The following is a 21,349-nucleotide window of genomic DNA, read 5'->3' as shown; positions in this document are numbered from 1 at the left end:
AACAGTCCTGGGAAAAGCTCTTCCTTAGTTTTATCCACATCCATCTCTGTCATCACTCTTTTGTTTCTGCTATTGCATTGTTGTGTTGCCTCTTTTGACCTTCAAGCTGCTTGTGGGTATTTCGGTAGAAGTTGTCAGGCTTCCCAGTCTAGGCCAGTGAGGATGGGAGCTCGAACAGTAAGAATAGCCAGGTCCTATTGAAGATCTCAGAGAGACCAAGGAAGGCACAAGACAAACAAGAAGATGTGGCCTTCCGGGCTGCTTGAAGAGGATAGGACTCCTCCTTCCTGGAAGACAGCTGCCCAGAGGGGAACTTTACCCTAATGTGTTCCAACATGTGTCAGGCATTTAGCACCCGTCTAATTTATATGTGAATAATTAATATGGACTTTTCAGGTCAAGGTGTCAATCACCACCCCCACCCCCACCCCCACCCCTGCCCCGCTTCATCTCAACATATAGGAAGGACAGATATGTTTGCTAATTTAAAATATACGTATATAGCTGTGTTAACAAAAATAAAGTAAGGAAGATATTCACAGGCAAATAATGGAGAAGGAAACAAGGTGGTAAGCAGGAGTTGAAGTGCAGCAGAGAACAGAGAAGAGTTGTTGGGAATAGGATTGCTATTCCAGGACTGGGCTCCTATATAAAGCCAGGGGCCGTAAACATACAGCCTACCCACCAGGGGAGGCCGGATCGACTCTGCTCGCCCTCAGCAGCAGGTGTCTAGAAACACGCTGTTTACCTGACACCAGAAATACAGATACAGCCCAAGAAAGACACTAAGCCCCTACCCTGTTCCCTGTGTTGGCATGAAGTTCAGAATAACTCCATCCACATGAAGACCTCTAGACAAAGTTGTTCATATAAACCTCATTCACTACTCTGAATCCCACAGAGCTGGGGCCAAAGTAATCACAAAAATGCCCTGGAGGGAAAGGCATTTGGGAGAACACTCCATGAAAGATGAACTCTCCCACAAGATTTCCACCAGAAGGATAGAAGTGGAGTGTGTAATTCCCAAACATGTAGAGGAAAAAAATTAACAAAAAAATCAATTCAACAGAAAGTAAGAATGAAAGGGAAATAAAAAAGCAAGGATGAGACATGGTAAATAGAATAAAAAAAATCTTATAATAGAAGTAATTTCAAATATATTAATATAATAAATGAATCTGAGTGGGCTAAACCTTTATTAAAAGACAAAATTTCACAATGTTTTCATTTAGTTCATATTTATGCTACTTATGAAAGAAACATCTAAAACTGAGATAAAAGATACGAAGATTTGCCAGCCACACACACACCAGTCAAGTGCTATCCAAATGAGTGAAATGTTAATTAAGAGAAGAAAACATTAATTGCATGGAATAAAAGAGAACATTTTCTAGTCTTAAAACTAATCATCGAGATGCTATAACAATAATGCCTTGTATACAACTAACAAAGCAGACTCAAAATATGTAATTGACAGCACTGAAAGAAGAAGCTGACAAGTCCGCAGTCAGAATATGTCACTCTCTCAGAAATGAATAGATCATACAGTCAAAAATTGCTAAGATCATCAAAGATTTGAATAATAAAGTTATAGGAGATTTATAGAGCTATGTGGTACTTTTGCACCCAATAAATAGAAAACACCCATATCTTTTAAGTATACTTGGGTCATTTGTGATATTTGATCTGCATGTCAAAGAAAGTCTCATCCAAACTCATTGTGACCCAGACCACATGCTCTGCCTGCTAAACAATAAAACTCAAAATAAACCATTAAAATAAAGCACTCTCAGAGCCCATGTGTTTGGAAACAAACAAGCAAAACAACCTCACTGCCAAATAATTGAGAGGTTAAAAGAAAATCATAATGAAAAATTATGCACATTTTAGAACTGAGCATTAATGAGGGCATGGCATGTCAAAAAACTGAAGCTACCCCTACAGAGAAATGTCTAAATCTAAATTCTTTTATTAGAAATCAAGAAAGATTTAACACAAACCGAGGAGTCACCTCAAGAAGTTGAAAATAGAAAAATGGAGCAAACCAAAAAGGGAATAATAAAAATGAAAGCCAAAAATAATAAAATAAAAATAAATACCAAAAATAGAAAAGAAAAATGAAATAAAACGTGGTTATTTGGGGAAAGAAAAAAAAAACTCTAGGAAGGCTGGTAAAAATATTGTGTTATAATAATGACAACAATATTATTATTATAAACAACCAAACAAAACAGTAGAGTTATTCTGGGGTCTTCTGGTAGCTACTTCTGTATTGATCATGACTATTTTCTGTATTTCCTGAAGTTATGATATCTGAGGCCTTGCTGACCTGGAGAGACTGCCCCTACCAGGGCTAATCAATTCCTGGAGATTGTAAAGGACTCACCTATACCTTTCATATGCAAACCAACCTAGATCTCATACCCCAACCACCTCCTTCATCCACCTGCCCCAATCGCCCCAGGGCCAGGTATCAGACAAGTAGGGACAATTGTCCCTACTCTTCAGAGCCCACTGAAATTATTCAAACTAGCCAATCCTAAACCTGCTTACCCTGCCTTGCCCATTCCTTCTCACAAACCCAGGCAGGCTTTTGCCCACGTGAGCATGCTGTTGTATGGGGTGCCCCCTCCTCTTGGAAACTGTGAGTAACACTCTCTCTTTTCAATGACAATCATCTCCTGAGCTGTTGGCCTCACCATAGCTGAATAAAAATAAAACCTATATTTTAAAACAACTTCCTCATCACTATTCCAGAAGGAGAAAGAGGGGTTGATCAAGTGAGAAATGTGAGAGATGAACAATACCTTCAACCTTAGAAACCAAAGGTCCCATGAAGGACATAGCATCATTAATGAAAGAGGGACCATATTTAAATATCTCCTGTGAACTTTTAGGATATCAGGGATAAAGCTTAAAATCCTTTAAGTATTTGAGAAGAAAAAGTTTACATGTCAAGGTGAAAAGGATTGAATTGGAATCAGACTTCTCCTCTACAGACCTAAATACAAGAAGCAATGTGATAAATACAAGAATATCTATAAAGTTCCAGGAGGAAAAGAATGCATTCAGAACAGAAAAACTATGAGCCATTTGGGAGGATGGTTGAAAAGACATTTTCCAAACATTTAAGCTTTCAAATATATACCACACACTCAACCACAGCATGCAATGTTCTTGTTCAAAATACATAATTTGTATATAAGCATGGGAAAATTGATCAGGCAAACCCAACTGAGAGACAGTCAACAGAATAGCTGGCCTGTATCTTCAAAAGCATCAAGGGAAAGAGAGTCAGGAAAAGACTAAGGAATTGTTCCAGATTGAAGGAGACTAAAAAGAAATGACAACTAAATGCAACACACGATCTTTTTAAGGTTGGTAAAGAAATACTATATGTATGTGTAGTGTGTGCATGTGTGTTTGTGTAATTAAAGGAATCAGGAGTAGACTAAAATTAGAAAGTATGCCTCCCTAATTTCTAAATATAAAGAAATTTGCAAAGCAAATTTAAGCAAATGAAAAAATGAAAAAAGAAGATGTAATGAAACAGAAAAAGCAGAAAGCATTATTATCATATGCGATAAATGATTAAATATCCTGACTCCAGAGCCCCCAAACTAAAATGTCCCTAGGAACTACATGCTAGTGAACTTCCTGTCTTTCATCACTGAGTCTATCTTATTTTCCCCATTTGCAGTAATACATGCCCTGTTTTCCAGCATACCTGTAGGAAGGTGGCATGGCACAGATAGCAACCCAGCGTGTATCCCCTTAGATCTAGTATGCAGAGAAGCTGAGTGAAAATCCTTAGTCCCAGGTCCCAACATGAGGGGAGGATTCTAATTGGCCAGCATGCACCAGATTCCCATTTCTGAAGCAAACAAGTGTGGCTGGTGGAAAGAGTCTCCTAGAACTCCCTGTAAAGTGGACCATCTTTTGAGAAAGGATGGACTATCTACTAAGTGCCCACTACCCAAAGACAAACAAAAAAGAAAGTAGTATTCATGACAGAGAATGAAGAATGCATAGCGAAAGAGTACTGGGGGCAGGGGGAGGGTTATCCTAAATTGATAAATTGTAAAAACTAAATGAGAATATAAGAATCTGTATGCACTGAAGATAACATCAAATATATAAGTCAAAAAAGGTTAGAAATTAAGGAGAAATTGAACAAAACCACAGTCATAATAAAAGGTCTAGTATGCCTCACTATTTCTGAGAGATCAAGTAGACAGAAATTTAATAAGAATATAGAAGAGTTAAAAGTATTATTAAATTTTGGCTTATTAGATCTATATCAAACTGTATTCCCTAGAAACAGAAAATATATATTCATTTCAAATGGCCAAGGAATAGTTATAAATTTGATCATATCTTAGACCACGGGAAAATCTCATTAAAATCTCAAAATCAGAAATAGTACAATACACAAACTCAAACCACACTGCAACAAAACTAGAAGTTAATAGCAAAAGGAAAAACAAAGAAACAAAATGAAGCATGTGGTGTGGGGGGGAGTTGTTTTAATAGCCCTAGGGTCAAAGAGAAAATCAAAACTATAACTGATGATTGTTTAAGAAACAATAGAGTATAGCAAAGAGAAAACACAAAGCCCTAAAGAACAAAATATATATAGTTTTATGTTTTTCTCATTAAACAGAAGAAAGAAATTAAATAGACCAAGTATTCAATTCAAAAGGCAAGGAAAAGAGCAAAAAAAGGGAACCTATGAAAAGCTAGAGGAAGAATTTGAAGATAATGTTAGAAGGTGATGAATTAAAAATAAAACCTGTAGATCTGAGAAATTCAAGAGCTGGATCTTTGAAAAGACTATAATTAGCATAATAATAGTGACCATTTATTGGACAGTCAGCTAATAGTCAAGTACTGTGCTAAAATATAAACACTTTAACACACACACATTTATCTCACAATTGCCCCACAAAGTAGGAAAATGCAGATATCCCCATTTCGTACATGGGAACACTGAGTCAATGAAAGATGTGTGTTTTGTCTCAGGTCTTTTCGTCCTCAGAACCCATGCTCTTAGTCATTATATAACTGTCTCTAGCAGGGTAAATCAAGAAGAAAAGAAGGGCCACAGACATGCAACACAGTGGAGGAGAAAAGCATACAACCACTTACAGAGAATTAAAAAATTTGGAGAAAATACTACACACAACGTAATGACTAGAATAATTGTGGGGTTTTTTTTACTCTTTTTTTTATTATTGATTTTATTTCACGTGTTTGGGATCATACACTTCATCCAGTTTATATCCTTTCTTTTTTTATGTACAAATAGAAAGTTTGTACATAAAAAAACTTAAAGAAAGCTTACAAGAACAGTACAAAGAACTTTTCCATATAAACTGAGAATAATTTGCTGATAGGATGCTCCCTTGCCCCTCAATGCTTGAGTTTGTGTTTCCTTAAAATAAAGACCTCTTCCCAAATAATCACATACAATCATTGGAATCAGAAAAATAATACTGATACATCACTGCCATTCAATCCACGGACCCCATTCAAGTTTTGCCAACTATCTAGTTAAGATCCACAAGCAAGTGGACCCAATCCAGGATCACATGTTGCATGTAGTTGTGGTTTCTCTTTAGTCTCCTTCAGTCTGGAACAATTCCTTAGTCTTTCCTGACTCTCTTTTCCTTGAAACTTTTGAAGATACAGGCCAGCAATTTTGTTGAATGTCCTTCAACTGGGTTTGTCTGATCAATTTTCTCATGATTACATACAAATTATGTATTTTGAACAAGAGCATTGCATGCTGTGGCTCCTCCTCATATCTTATCATAGGTCACATGATTTCAACTTGACCTTGATCACTAAATTAAGGAAGTGTCTTGCACTGTCAAGTGACTTTCCTTCCCTTTTTAGTTAGTAAGTGCTTTGTTGGGAAGTACTTTGAGGCTATGTAACTATCCCACCACCACTGATATTCTTTAGCTGAATCACTTATTATGATGGCTGTCAAATAAAGAGTTTTCTAATTCTGACATATAATCAACATGATAAAGCTTGAAAAGCATAAAGAGCTATTCTAATTCAAGGGATAATAATGATGATGAGAAACAATGATAAGTGCTGATTAATGCTAATAGTTTCCTAATACGCTTCCATCCTCTCGTTAAAGGGACAGTCTACTCTTATGGAAAGGTTTTCCTCTCCTCTCCATTTATACATTCATTTATTTATATCGGTGTGGACTCCTGGATTCCTATTTTATTCAGTGATTAAAATCTGTTGCCATTCTGTTGTATTTTGTCAAACTATCCCAGATTTGGCTAGTAGGAGTCTCTTCAATCTGGTTCTATGTTCTTCTGACTTGTACCCATCATTCTTTGAGTACCTTTTTACTTTCTGGTACAATAGGATGTTCCAGGCTCATTTTGTACCTTTTTTGCCTCAGTCCTAGAATCTACCATTTCTTCAAAAATCCCTGGTTCCTTTTAGTGGAGAAAGGTACTTTGAAACAAAGACCTGGGCACTAAATGTGTTCATTGCTATTAGAGTTTTCCAGGGTACAGAGCTGAGAAATCCATATCTATCTATCTGTCTGTCTATCTATCTATCTATCATAGGCAGCCCCAGGATTTCCCCCTCGTGATTCCCACCTCCTGGTGTTCAAATCTTTATATAATTCCCTTCCTTTGAATATGGACTGGACCTAGTGACTCACTCCTAACAAACAATATACAACAAAAGTGATGGGAGGTCACACTCAAGTGCAAGTCACAAAAAGACCATGACTTCCATTTTGGGCATTCTCTCTTGCTCTCTCTCTCACTCACTCTGAGGGAAGCCAGCTGCCATGCTGTGAACTACCTTATGGAGAGGCCCACGTGGCAAGAAACTGAAGGTGCCTTCAGCCAAAAGCCAGTGAGGAAGTAAATTTACCAACAACCACATGAATGAGCTTGGAAGCACATCTTCTGTTAAAAGAGCCTTCAGATGAGACTACAATCCTGGCTGACAGTTTGATGACAGTGTTGTAAGACCTTGAACCAGTGGCACTTGGCCAAGAAAGTCCTGGATTCCTGATACACAGAAATTATGAGATAATAAATATGTCTGATTGTTTTAAGCCACTAAGTTGGGGATAATTTATTACACAGCAATAGAAAACTAAATACACACACACACATATATAAATACATATATTTATTTCTGTATCTATGCTATATATTGAAAATAATGAGTTCACATCCATAGCTCCAATTTTAATTCAACTCCACAGGATTAATTCAATTTTTCTTCCTTTCCATAATTGTAACTCCCTTCTCAGACAGTGAGAACTGACTTGTTCTATTTTTTAAATATTTTTTTAATTTTTCAATTACAGTTAGCATACAATATTATATTAGTTCCAGGTTTACAACATAGTGATTAGACATTTATATAATTTATGAAGTGCTCACCCTGATAAGTCTAGTACCCATGTGACACTCTACATAGTTATTACAATATTACTAACTATATACGTTGTTATACTTTACATCCCCATGACTATTTTGTAACTACCAATTTGTACTTCTTAATACCTTCCTCTCAACCCTTTTTCCATCTGGCAACCATCAAAATATTCTCCACATCTATGAGTTTATTTCTGTTTTGTGTTTTTCATTTCTTTTGTTCTTTAGTTTCTACATATAAGTGAAATCATATGGCATTTGTCTTTCTCTGTCTGATTTATTTCACCCAGCATGATGTCCTCTAGATCCATGATCCATTCATATTGTCGTAGATGACAAGATTATTTCTTTTTAATGGCTGAATAATATTCTCTTGTATATATGTACCAACTTCTTTATCCATTCATCCATTGATGAACACTCTGGTTGCCTCAATTTCTTAGCTATTGTAAAAAGGCTAAATGAACACAGGGCTCACATGTCCCTTCGAACTACTGTTTGGGGTTTCTTCAGATAAATACCCAGAAGTTGGATTACTTGGTCTTTGTCTCTTGTTATAGCTTTTATTTTAAAGTCTATTTTGTCTGCTATAACTATTGCTACTCCATTTTTTAAATTCCCATTTTCACGAACTATTTTTTTCCATTCCTTTACTTTCAGTTTGTGTGTGTCTTTCTATCTGAAGTCAGTTTTTTATAGGCAGCATATGTAAGGATTTTGTTTTCTTATCCATTCAGCTACCCTATCTTTTGATTGGAGCATTTAATCCATTTACATTTAAAGTAATTATTGATAGATATGTCGTTATTGTTAATTGGATTATTTACATTTTTATCTTTCTTCTGGGCTGACTCAGGGGCTTCTCGGGAAGTTAACGAAGAAGAAGAAAACCCTCTCCTCTCCTCTCCCTACTCACCTTCTATCCTTCTTTCCCCTCCCTCCTCTTCTCCTTCTCCTTCTCCTTCTCCTTCTCCTTCTCCTTCTCCTCCTTCTTCTTTTTCTTTCTTCTAGAAGTCCCTCTAACTTTCCATGTAATACTAGTTTGATATTGATGAACTCCTTTAGCTTTTTCTTTTCCAGGAAGCTCTTTATCTGTCCTTCGATTCTAAATGATAGCTTTACTGAGTAGAGTAATTGTGGTCAGAGGTCCTTGCTTTTCATCACTTTAAATATATCATCCTCTTGTCTTCAAAGTTTCTGTTGAGAAGTCACCTGACAGTCTAGTGTAGCTCCCTGATAGGTGACTAACTGCTTTCCTCTTGTTGCTTTTGAGATTCTCTCTTTGTTTTTAATCCTTGGCATTTTAATTATATGTGTCTTGCTGTGGGCCTCTTTGAGTTCATCTTGTTTGGGACTCTCTATATTTCCTGGGCTTGTATGTCTATTTCCTTTACCATGTTAGGAAAGTTTTCCATCATTATTTCTTCAGATAGGTTTTCAATCCCTTGCTCTTTCTTTTCTCCTTCCAGTATCCCTGCAATGAGAATGTTGGTACACTTGATGTTATCCCAGAGGCCCTTTAAACTATCCTCAGTTTTTAAAATTATTTTTCTTGTTGCTGTTCTCTGAGTGTTTTCTGCCACATTATCTTCTAAATCATTGATTTGATTGTCTGCTTCATCGAATCTACTGTCAATTCCCACTAATATATTCTTCATTTCAGTTATTGTAGTCTTCATTTCTGACCGGTTCTTTTTTATATTTTCTATCTCCATTTTTATGTTTTCTATCTATTTGTTAAAGTTCTCACTGAGTTCATCTGCTCTTCCCTTAAGTTCATTGAGTGTCCTTATAACCAGTGTTTTGAACTCTGCTTGTTTCCATTTGTTTGGTTCTTTTTCTGGAGCTTTGTTCTGTTCTTTCATTTGGGACATCTTTCTTTGTCTCCCCATTTTTTTCTGCTTCCCTGTGTTTGTTTCTATGTATTAGGCAGGGCTACTATGTCTCCCAGTGTTAGTAGTAGGTGTTCTGTGGGGCCCAGTGGTACAGACTTCTTGGTCACCTGAGCCAGGTGTTCCAGGTGTCCCTTGTATAGGTTGTGTGTGACTATCATTATTCTTAATATACTTACTTATTGAGTCAGCCTTCCCTCATTTATAACCAATTTCCTCTCACTGCCACCACTACTCATTCAAGCTACCTCCTCACCCCATTTAGACCCTGACAGCCCAACTTAGCACCATGAATGCTACCTACCCCTATCTTGTCCAGTCTCACTCAAAGGCTTCTGGAAGAATAATTCAAAGATGGAGGAAGGAAAAGAGGCAAGAAGAAGGTTGAGAAGAAGGCAGTAGAGAATATCAAAATTAATTCAAAGAAGAAAAAAAGAAGAGAGAAACAAGCTCAAAAGAAAATGAGAAACCATTTGAGAATTACCCACCAAAAACTGTTAGAACCAGAAGTATTTCAGACTCTCAAGGGGTAGATCATTCTGGCACTGTAAAAACTCTTCCAAGACCAGAGAAAAAGTTAGGTAATATCTCAAATCATTTTACAAACCCAGCAAAACTTTGATATTCAAACCCAACTAAAGAAACAAAAATTTCACATAAACAATAATAAACCAAATTTAGCAATACATTTCAAGTGTAATGCATGACCAAATAGATTAAACTTTAATAATGCAGGACTGGGTCAACATTAAGAAATCTCTTCTCTTTAAATTAATAATAAAAGGAGATATGGAGAAGCACTTGATGTTAATATCAGTGGATTTTTTAAATTTCAGACTCTTCCTAATATTTAAGTCAGGACTCCTGATGGCATATAATAGAACAAAGACAAATTTACGCACATAGAGCTATCTCATGAAAGCCAATAAATGAGAACTAAAAAAGAATAAAAGTTGAAAAGGAAAAAGCAAAACTGTTTTCATACTTGCCCATTGAGAATAAATACTCTAAAACCAGTAATTTTCTCATAAATCAACAATAACCAGCTTGAAAAACCAATAGGGAAAAATTCTGTTTATAATATCAATAAAAAACTATGCAGTACCTTGAGGGTAAGGCTAGTGATGGGTATGTATTGAAGAAATGTACAATATTTTTACATGAGGACATTTAGAAGAAACGAGTAAGAACAGAGACATGGGGTGTCCTGAGTAAGAAGATGCATATTGTAAAAAATGTACATCTGCCTCAAATAAATTTATAAATTCAATGCAATCTCAATGAAACTCTTCTAAAAATGTGACAATACAATTCCAAAATTAAGGTGCGATACTTAATGGAAGCCAGGAGGTACCTGAAATATTGGCTCCCAGATACTGAAAACTTTTATCGAGTGCTTATACTGTACATAGCACTAAGTTAAATATTTCCCTTGCATTATGGATTCTATTTACTCCTCCCCAAAACTCAGTGAAATACAATTACCTGTGCATTAGAGATGGTTTTAAAAGGTTTGCCATTCTTACAGATATCTAAATATCAGGAATAAGATTTGAACACTGGACTCACCATTTCAGAGCTTAAAGTGTAACTGCTATTCTAATTAATATATTACAAAGCTAGAGAAAATAAAACAACCTTGCACTTGACAAATTAATAGAAAAAAATATGTACACTTACCCTGTTCCTAACATAAGAACAAGATTACAGATTTATTTTTTCTTACAGTTTGTTTCTTCTATAATTTATTATGATGAACAGTGTGAGGAAGAATTTATTTATTTTTTTCAAAGAAAGAGTTAATGAATCTATTTATCAATTCTACTATGTTTCTTATTGTAACTCATTGTTTTCTCTATTACTTTTCCCTCCTTATTTCCTTTGGTGTGTTTTGTTTTTTTTTTTTTTTTTTTTTTTTTTTTTAGTTTCTTGAGTCAAATGCTTAATTTTTCAATTTAATAATGAGGGACTCCATGCTCATTTATTTTTCCAAATAAACTTTGCATTCTATTTAAGTTCTGAATAACTCCCATGGAGACATTTATCAGAATTTTATTTAAGGTATAAATTAATTTGTGGAGAAATGGCATTTTTACATATTGAATCTTCCCAACAAGAAGCATGTCCCCCATTTATTCAAGTCCTCTTTTATGTTTTTCAGTAATACTTGACAGTTTTATTCCTATGGGTCTTGCACAGTTTTCAATAGTTAATTCCAGGAAAAAAAATTTTTTTTGGTCTTAACTAGCTATTGCTATTTTGTAATACAGCTCTTTGCTAACTGAATTCATTTTGTAAATGGTTACCTTATAAACTCTCTTCTGCAGCTTCCCTAGGATTTTTGAGATAGAAATATTTATTAAATATAAATTATGTTAGGTTTGTTCCTTATTTCTTAGTTTTTTCTTTCAGTTTCTTAAATAATTGCATTAGCTAAAACTTCTAGAATGATATCAATAATAGTTATGATCTTGTTTCTGACTTTAATGTTAATTCTCTAATGTTTCATTTTTTAAATTATACTTTATATTTTAAGATAATTGTAGATTCACCTGCAGTTGAAAGTCATAGAGACCTCATGTATCCTCTACCCTCTTTCCCACAGTTAGACCTGGCAAAATTTTAATCACAATCAGAATATTAACATTGATCCAATTTATCCCTCTTATTCAGATTTTCCCAGTTCTGCTTATATTTGTATATATGTGAGTGTGTTTTTCATTGCTGTGAAATTTTATCATCTGTGTAAGTTCTTGTATCTACTACCATATAAAAGAAACAGAACAGGCTCACCATCACAAAGATCCCTTATGGTGCACTTTTATAGCCTCAATTGCTTCCCGCCTCTAACCTTCACACCCTATCCCTGACCCCCGGCAACCACTAATCTGGTCTTCATTCCTACAGTTTTGTCATTTCAAGAAAGTTATGTAAATCAAATCATACAATATGTAACCTTTTGAAATTGGCTCTTTTTTTTCCACCTCAATTTCACCACAATTCTCTGGCAATCCAAGTTATCGTATGTATCAATAGTGGTTCCTTTTTATTGCTGTATAGTATCCCATGGTATAGCTGTACCACCATGGATTTAATCATTCACCCATTGAAGGACATCTGAGTTGTTTCCAGTTTGGGGCTATTATGAATAAAGAGGCTAATCATGCCGAACATCTTCTCATTTGTCAATTTGCCATCTATATATTCTCTGCATGTAAAATATCTGTTCACATCTTTTCCTCATTTTTACAACCAGAATTTCTTTTTACTGTTGAGTTTTGAGGATTCTTTACATATTCAACATTTTCCAGGTACTAGTCATTGTCAATATGTGACTTGCAAATATTTTTCTCCAAGTCTATGGCTTGTCTGATCTCCTTCATAAGGGCCCTCACAGAAAGAAAGCTTTGAATTTTGATGAGGTCCAATTTATCTTTTTTTTTTGCCTAGCCGTACATCCCAAGATTTTCTTGTATCTTTTTCTAAAGGTTTTAAAGTTTTATGTTTTTTATTTAAGTCCATGAAAAAGCATTTGACAAACATCCAATACTTGCTCTTGAAGAAAACCCTCAGCAGATTAGAAATAAAGGAAGATTACCTCCACTTGATAAAGAGCATCTATAAAAACCCTATAGTTAACATCATACTTAACAATGAAAACTGAATGCTCTTTTTCTAGGATCAGGAGCAAGGCAAGAATGTCTGCCCTCACTGTTTTTTTTTTCAATGTAGTACTAGAAATTCTACTCCTGCAATATGGTAAGAAAAAGGAATAAAATGTATATAGTTTAGAGATAAAACTACCTTTATCTGTGGATAACATGATTGTCCATATAAAAAAAAAATGCATGGACTCTACAAAAAACTATAATATGTGAGTTTAGTAAAATTACAGGATACAAAGTGAACACAGAAATCAGTTGCATGTCTATATACTAACAACAAACATATGCAAACTGAAATTAAAGACATTATACCATTTATAATCACTCCAAAGAAAATGAAATATTTAGGTATACATTTACCAAAACATGTACAGGGACTGAATGCTAAAAATTACAAAATGCTGATGAAAGAAATGAAAGAAAATCTAAATAAATGCAAAGACATTCTGTGTTCATGAATTAGATGACTAAGAATAATAAAAATGTCAGTTCTATTCAAATTGATTTATAGATTTAATGTGATTCCTATCAAAATCACAGCACAAATTTTTGTAGACATAGACATGCTTATTCTTAAGTTTGTGTGGAAAGCACAGGCCTCAGAATAGTTAAAACAATTTGAGAAAGAAGAATGAAGTGTGAGAATCACACACTCAGTTTTGGGCTAAACATCTTCAAATAATTCTTTTTAAAGAAAGAATGTGGATCACAGACTCTTACCCACAAAACTAAAACATGGAAACATTGCTAGGCTTTCTTTTGGCAGTTAGTGTTACAGATGGGAAGTTTGAAGTTATCCTAACTTTCAGATAATCTATTTTTTTCACTCCTTGATTACAATATAATATATTTTTCTTATTAAATATAATTATTTCCACGATACGTCTAGGTGAGCTCTTTTTTTATCATCTTGCCTAAAATATAATAAAACACTTCTGAACACATACTTGGGTTTCCTTTTGGCTTCTAAGAAGTCAAAAAATTTTTTCCTTTTGACTGCCTGTTGCCTCTTCCAGTTATCCTGGTTTTCCTCCCACAACAACACCTATTATTCTTTGTTCATATACTTCTACAAGTCAGGGATCTTAATTCCAAGCAACCCAAACTAATTCTGGCTGCCCAGTAGTGAAAAAGAATGCCTTACACAGATATTGGGAATCTTACAAAACTATCAAGAAGGTCGAGACCCAGGCTCAGAAATGAGTAGCAGAGAAAGAGGCTCAGTAGCAGCCAGAATGACAGCCAAACTACATCAGAGAACACATCCAGTGAGGACTCCAGGATGCTATCACTGAATCCTGGGGGCTGCTCCCTGCGTCACCACTCTAGCACGGGGCCCTGGGCACTGCGGCCTGCAGTGCAGATTCTGCTCTCCTGGACCCAGTGCTGCCACCCTCAAAATGAATTCTCCTCAGCCCCTTCATCTTTGTGCTTTAAGCTTCCTTTCCAAATCCCAGATGCATGTGCCTGACTGGCTGGCATAGGTCACATGGTGGTACCCTGGCAATCAGCCTGAGAAAATGGGATTCTGGCCTTTTCAGAATCTCCTATGTGTTAGGCAGTTCTACCACCAAGACACCTAACGTAGGAATTCTGCAGGCATACAAAGGGAGTTCCACTAGGACTTGTTTCTCTGTCCTCTGTCTTCTCACTCATTTTTCATCTCCATATCTATTCATAGTATCTGCGAGAACCACTCACGTTTGTGTTCCACATCACTATTCCAATTTTCCATAGTGTCAATTCTGCTCCTCACCTTCTTTGGTGCGGATATTAATCTCTTTCAAGTTTCTCTTCCATTCTTCCTTTGAAGCAACAGCTAACAGTTCCTGGGTAGGTCAACTACAAAGATGGCTGTCAACAATTCCTCCTGAACCTGTATAAACATGCATCCCCTCTCATTAAGAAGTGGAGACTATTTCCCTCTCCTTCAACTTGGGCTGGCCTTGTGACTTGATTTCACCAATAAAATGCAGCAGAAGTGATTTGATGGAACTTCCAATCCTCAGTCTTAAGAGGGTTGGTAGGTTCTACTTTCTCACTTTGGGGATCTAGCTGCCATATAAAGAAACTCAAGCCACATGAGAGAGGGGTCTCACAATTCCCTAGCCACCAGGTGCCAGATGTGTGAAGTAAAGTCATCTCAAACATTCCAGCTCTGGCCCACTTCCTAACTCAATGCAACTACCTCATGGAGCAGACCCCACATCACATAGAACAGAAGAATCATCCAACTAGCCCTGTTCTAATTCCTTCCCACAGAATTGTGAGCAAATAAAATGTGTGATTTAAGCCACTCATTCTTAGGGTACTTCATTTCTTAGCAATAGGTAGCTTGACATGCTCCCACATCTTACCTAGTTCCCTTTCATCTCGTCTTATTTCATCTTCTCTCTCCTTATAATTTTCCTTAGCTGGTCTTAGAGGCCACATTTTTTGCAACTTCGTGAGGGTTCCAAACAATTTTCTAAAATTTAATTCTAGTTACTCTCTGAGTCATCAAGATGAAGTTTCCTTTCTCATGTTCTGCATTTTATCCTTTTTTAAATAAATCAAGTTGAGTACTTTCCTTTTTTGTTTATTTTCAAAACAAAAGAGATATAGCAAGAATCTGTCTTAGCAACAGACGAAATGTGTAGATTTTCCCCGGTTTCCCCACCATTGATTTGGAATCAGTTGAATCTCCTCATACCTATTGCAAAAGGGATTTTGAGGGCTCTATATAAATAAAAATCTCAGCCTACCTCCCAGGGTCTAGCTTCCAGGCTTTCTTGTAATGCTACTGTGGAGTCTTTTTCACCCCTACTACATGGCTTCCTGGAACTTTAAACCTGTGATTCCCAGCATGCCTTGCTACCAGATCTGATAAGTCAGTCTCTCTTCCACCCACAGGTGTGGGGTTACGCATGGTGGTAGTACACCTCCTTGAGTACAAAGCACCACCACTGCGATCGCCCTATATTGCCCTATTGTTTTGCAGCAGTTTCAGGCTCCAGAAGAAGGTAGAAACGTTAGTAGGAAGGCAGAATAAGCAGCACTCACACAGTCATGGGACAGCTTTCTAGTTTTTTTAGTTTGATCACAGAGTGTCTTAGGGCAACCGGAGAAGGAAAAGAGAAGTATTCTGCGTTATATTAAGAGGAGCGCCAAGTGTGCCACTTATTTCTGGTTCGTGATACAGTTTGATCAGTATTATGTTTAGTATGAATCCCTCTTATAATCTGATATGTTGTTCATCATCCTTGGTTTTGTAATAATGTTACATATTTTCATCTCTAAGTCATCATGGATTTTTACAGGGCAAATCATAAAGATCACATCAGGGACTGCAAATCCTGCCTCCATTAAAATCATTAGCAGTCAAGAATGAGTGCCTGATAGAGGTCTGCATTATTTCTGCTGGAGGAATTGCATGAGTGGAAATAACTCAAAGAAAACGTTGGTTGAGGAGCTTTTCATTCCATTTTCTCCAAAGATGCAGGTGGACTGAGGAGAAAAGGATTGGAAATAAAATGTCCTAGATTAGGGAAAGAAGCAGGTTTGATGAAAGAGGCTTTTTAGCCACAGTCAGGATATTGGATCAAGAAATTATGGGTCTTAATAGTGCCAAATTTCAGATTTGAACTGTATCGGAGTAAAGATCTTAAATGTTACAGTTGGGATGTTGATGTCAATATCAATAGTTAAATTTGTGCCAATAAATTTCTAAATTATATCCAAGTGCAGAGAGAGCAGAGATAAAGAGCCAGCTAACATAGAGCATTTAGTAAAAATTCTCAGATTGAATCATGAAATACAATCTAGTTTTTTGTTGCTATATAAGAACCTCCCCAAATTTTGATGCCTAAGACAATGAGCATTTTATTGCTTACAATCAGTAGGTTATCTATACCCTGCTGGATAGTTCTTCCATACCACAGGATGTCAGTTGGGTGTTATAGTCATTTAAAGGTTCAACTGGGCCAGAACACTGAATGTGGCCAGCTCACATGTCTGGTGTCTTGAGTGGTTCCATCAGACTCCTGGGTTCAGCGGGGTGCTGGGATGGCTGGGCCTTTCTCCTTATGCTCTCCGTGCTGCCTCTCTTCTACCTGGCCTCTCCATGTAATCTCTCTGCACGGCCTCTCCAGCAAGGCACCTAGGATTTTTACATGAAAACTAGAAGCTTGCAAGCCTTCTTAAGGCTTAGCTGCAGAATTGTCACAATATCACTTCCACCATATTCTACTAGTTAAAGCAATCACAAAGCCAACCCAGATGCAAAGGGAAGAAATATAACCATCAAATTAAGGGAATAAAGCAAGAAAGAGAAAGACATAGCATGAGATCAAAGCAACATGGAATAAACAAGCAAGGGGCAAAGGGACTGGCAGGATGTTAATGAGGGAAAGAGGCAGGATGAGGTTGTATAGCAACCATAGAGAGAAGTGAGTCCAGATGGAACAGGTCTCAGAGCACAAGGAGACATAACTCCAGAGGGGAGAAAAAGAAAGTGGTGAATTATCTGGTAGGTTTGGCCAATTGGAAAATCATATTGAGAGGTACTTTACAGAGTTATGGAAGAGTGTGAAATTCCTTAGCCAGATGTTCAAAGGAAATGAAATAAATGAAAAACTGAAGCAATCATTTACTCAGGAAAAACTAAAGGTTGTAAAAGAATGGAGAAGTAATCAGACTACACCATTTGTGTCAACAATGAGCAAAATTTATAACCACAATAATGAAGATTTTGAAAATGATTATAACTAAGAATTGAGATATAATGATATTAGGAGAATAGGGCATGCAAGAGTGTAAGAGAGTTTATATTTTCACCAATCGTAATAGAAAATCAGTAACATCTGAAGGTAATGGATACAGAGAAAGCAATACATTCATTTTAGTTAGAAATATGGATATAAATACCAAAAGAAACACTAAAAATGTTTTTAAATGTTTCCTTCTGAGAAGTAGGGTGGGAGAGGATTGATAGGTACCATCCTGAGTGGTCTTAACAGGACTTGCTGCTGTAGCATCCAAATAACCTTACCCTGTACCCACTTCCCTGTGACAGAGTGAAAATGGATTATAGGTCCTTCCAACCTATTTTCACTCTGCCACAAATCCCTTTCCTTATTAATTCTCCCCTTCCCCACCCCGAAAGGCTCAAACACTGCCCAGACCATCTTACTGTTTACTCGCTCTTTGCACTAGGGTTTAAGTCTTTTAAACAAGCACATTTGTTATTTACAAGTCTTGGAAGAAAATGCAAATGAGAAACTATAAAAAACTAAAGATATGAAACCAGTAAGGTCAAGAAAAAGGTTTTTCAGCCTAAAGCTCAGAAAGCAAGTGGACAGTCACATTTGTTTATAAATTTTGAAAAGATTATTAATCTAGCATGGATTGTCATGTTTACCAGTTACTCCTCCTCCTCAAATCCATCCTTCAAGTCTTCCCTTCTCCATGAAATCTTCCTACCCTCACAGCCTGCAGGGTCCTCTCCTTATCAAGACAGAAGTACCTCAGACTTGAACAACTACCAGCCCATCAAAGCTCTAAAGAGTCAATTTTGGAAGAGAAAATGCCATTCAACTATGTCTTCCCCCATTTATTTAGATCACAGCAATGGGGAGTGAAGAAGGCATTCATAGGCCCCTACCAGGGGCTGAATTTGTTGAATTGCTTGATTCAACTCAGCAAATGTCTAGAGTCTGTTCACATGTACTTCCGTTCCCAACTGAACTGTGAGCTACTCAGTGTCTGGCTCTTTAGATGTGTATCAATAAATGTTTATTGAATAAATGAATGAATCCAATGATTGCATATTTTACTGATGGTTCCTGCCCTCATTAGAGGTTAGCACAGCGGAACTGGGTTAAATTACACTAAGGTAGTGGTTCTCAAGGTATGATCCCTGGACCAGCAGCATCAGCATCACCTGGGAACTTGTTATAAATGCAAATTCTCAGGCCCCACCTGGGACCTCCTAAATTAGAACCATTGGAGTGGAGCCTAGCAATCTGTGTTTTGACAGCTCCTCCAGGTGATTCCAATGCAAGCTCAAGTTTAAGAAGCACTGTCCTAATGGTTCTCTAATGCCCAAGGCTGGCTCTATCTTGCCCTGTACATTCACACACAGAGATATTAGGGAGCGAGGTAATGTAACCACAGCCAGAGGGAAGGCTAGGAGAGGCTCAGTATGACAGAGGCCTCCACTGTGTGATGGCAGGGCTTTAGGCAGATAATTTGTTCTAAAGAAATGTAATTTTAGATTTAAAGTTCTGTTAAGAATCACCTCAGGCGGAACCATGGACTTCAGCTACAGTGCAAGTATCCAGGCTAGACAACAGGAGGGCTGCGGGGCCAGAGTAACAAAGGAAGACAAAGCCTATTGCCATTGTTGTACTTGAAATAATAATAATAATAAGAAGAAGAAGAAGAAGAAGAAGAAGAAGAAGAAGAAGAAGAAGAAGAAAAAGACAAATGGATAAACAAAATGTGGTATATACATAAAATAGAATATTATTCAGCATTAACAAGGAAGAAAACTTTGACGCATGCTGCAAGATGGATGAATCTTGAAGACATTATGCTAAGTGAAACAAGCCAGCCACAGAGGACAAATAATGTATGAATCCTCTTATATGAGTTTCTTAAGAGTACCCAAATTCACAGAGAGAGGAAGTAGAATAGTGGTTTCTAGGGGCTGGCAGGAGGAGGAAATGGGAGTAAGCGTTAAATGGATACAGAGTTTCAGTTAGGGAAGATGCAAAAGTTCTGAAGATATATGGTAGGAATGATTAGAATGGTAAATTTTATGTTGTGTATATTTACCACAATAAAACCACACATTCCAAGAAAAAAAAAGAAGAAGAAGAAGAATATCACCATTGTAATGCAAGGGAGTGGACAAAAGGACTTCTGGGGTCATTAAACACCAGACGGAGAGAACAAGGGAGCGGGGATCAGATTCCTGTACAGAGCTGCCCCAGCTCTGAGCACCTTCTCCCCCATCACCCTTCCCTCCATCGTCATCCTCCTGGGCAGAGCTGAAGCCAGCTCCAGGGACAGATTTATGGCTCACCGCCATGAATAATGCAGCAGCCCAGCTCTCCAGGCAGAAGCTTCTGGGTAGCCCGTAGATCATTGCAGACACTGTGCCGGCTTGCTTAATCAGCTGCCCCCACAGCACCTCGGCAGAGGGAAGGAGGGTACCCTGGCTGCATTCAGCACCTCATTAATAAGGTCCCAGGCTACAGCAGCCAACCCCTCCTTGCTAGCCTCGCAGCCCCCACATCATGGTGCCCATAGAAGAAACACCCCCTGCCCCCTCAGAAGGGACAGCAGAAGGACAGAGGAGAGAAGAGACACAGTCCTTGACCTAGGAAGCTTCAGCATGTACACATGCACAAGCCCTTTTCTGCTCCAGAGCTCTGGGCCACAGTGTGAGCTTGTGCAGGTCCTGTAGTCATTGCATGGGGCCTCCAGCAGGTGGGGCACACGAGGGACTGAAATCCAGCCCAGCCATTGCCCACTGAGCTCAGCACTCTGGCTCAGGGCTGTGCTGTGGCACCTTTTTCTGATTCATTCAAAGGTGTTGTCTTTGCTCACAGCTTTGGCGCTGGGCATACGCCTGGGTTCCCGCTTCCTTCCTAGCCCTTCCATGCCTAGTTCACGACACTGGTCCCGCCTCCTCCTAGAACCTGTCACCCCAGCTGTTTTCCCTACCCCTTGCCCATAGACCAAGGCCCTTCCCCACCATTTCCAGGTTCTATCTGCCCCACATTCCCCATCTCTATGCTTTAGAAATGGAAAGCCCATAGCTGACATGTGCCCACATATCGCTGTGGTCTATAGGTGCATGGAGCTGTGATGTGACTTTCATTCCTGAGTCCCCCACTGGACAGGTCAGGGCAGTCCCTTGCTGTGAGTAACCAGCAGAATGTTTGCGTTTCCTCCAGTGTATTTCCAAACAGTACATTTCCCACCAAGACCCCTCAAATAAGCCTAAACCATAATCTAGTAGAAAGACCTTCTCGGAATGAAGATGATTCATGAATCTACTAACAATTCTTCTCCACTGGAAAGGAGAATATTGCTCATAATAAAAGGGTATGTTTTGGGAGGGGTATGCACAGGGGAGCAGGCATCTGAAAATAGGGATAGGAATTTTAGAAATGTATAAAGTTCCCGAACCATGTCTCCTGTCACATGACCCATTTGGTGTCTCCGGAAATCCCACATGGAAAATTGGACCAAAGCAGGGAGACACTGCTTCCCCAGGGAGGAAGGAAGGCTGGAAGTCGGCGAGCCGAACCTCCCTGGGAATGGTGGTGCCCTTGGACTGCAAGTTAATGAATGAGCCGGGTTGCCTGCT

The sequence above is a fragment of the Rousettus aegyptiacus genome, unplaced genomic scaffold (genome assembly GCF_014176215.1).
Source record: "Rousettus aegyptiacus isolate mRouAeg1 unplaced genomic scaffold, mRouAeg1.p scaffold_m13_p_7, whole genome shotgun sequence".
NCBI lineage: Eukaryota > Metazoa > Chordata > Mammalia > Chiroptera > Pteropodidae > Rousettus > Rousettus aegyptiacus.
This window is presented reverse-complemented; position numbering follows the sequence as displayed.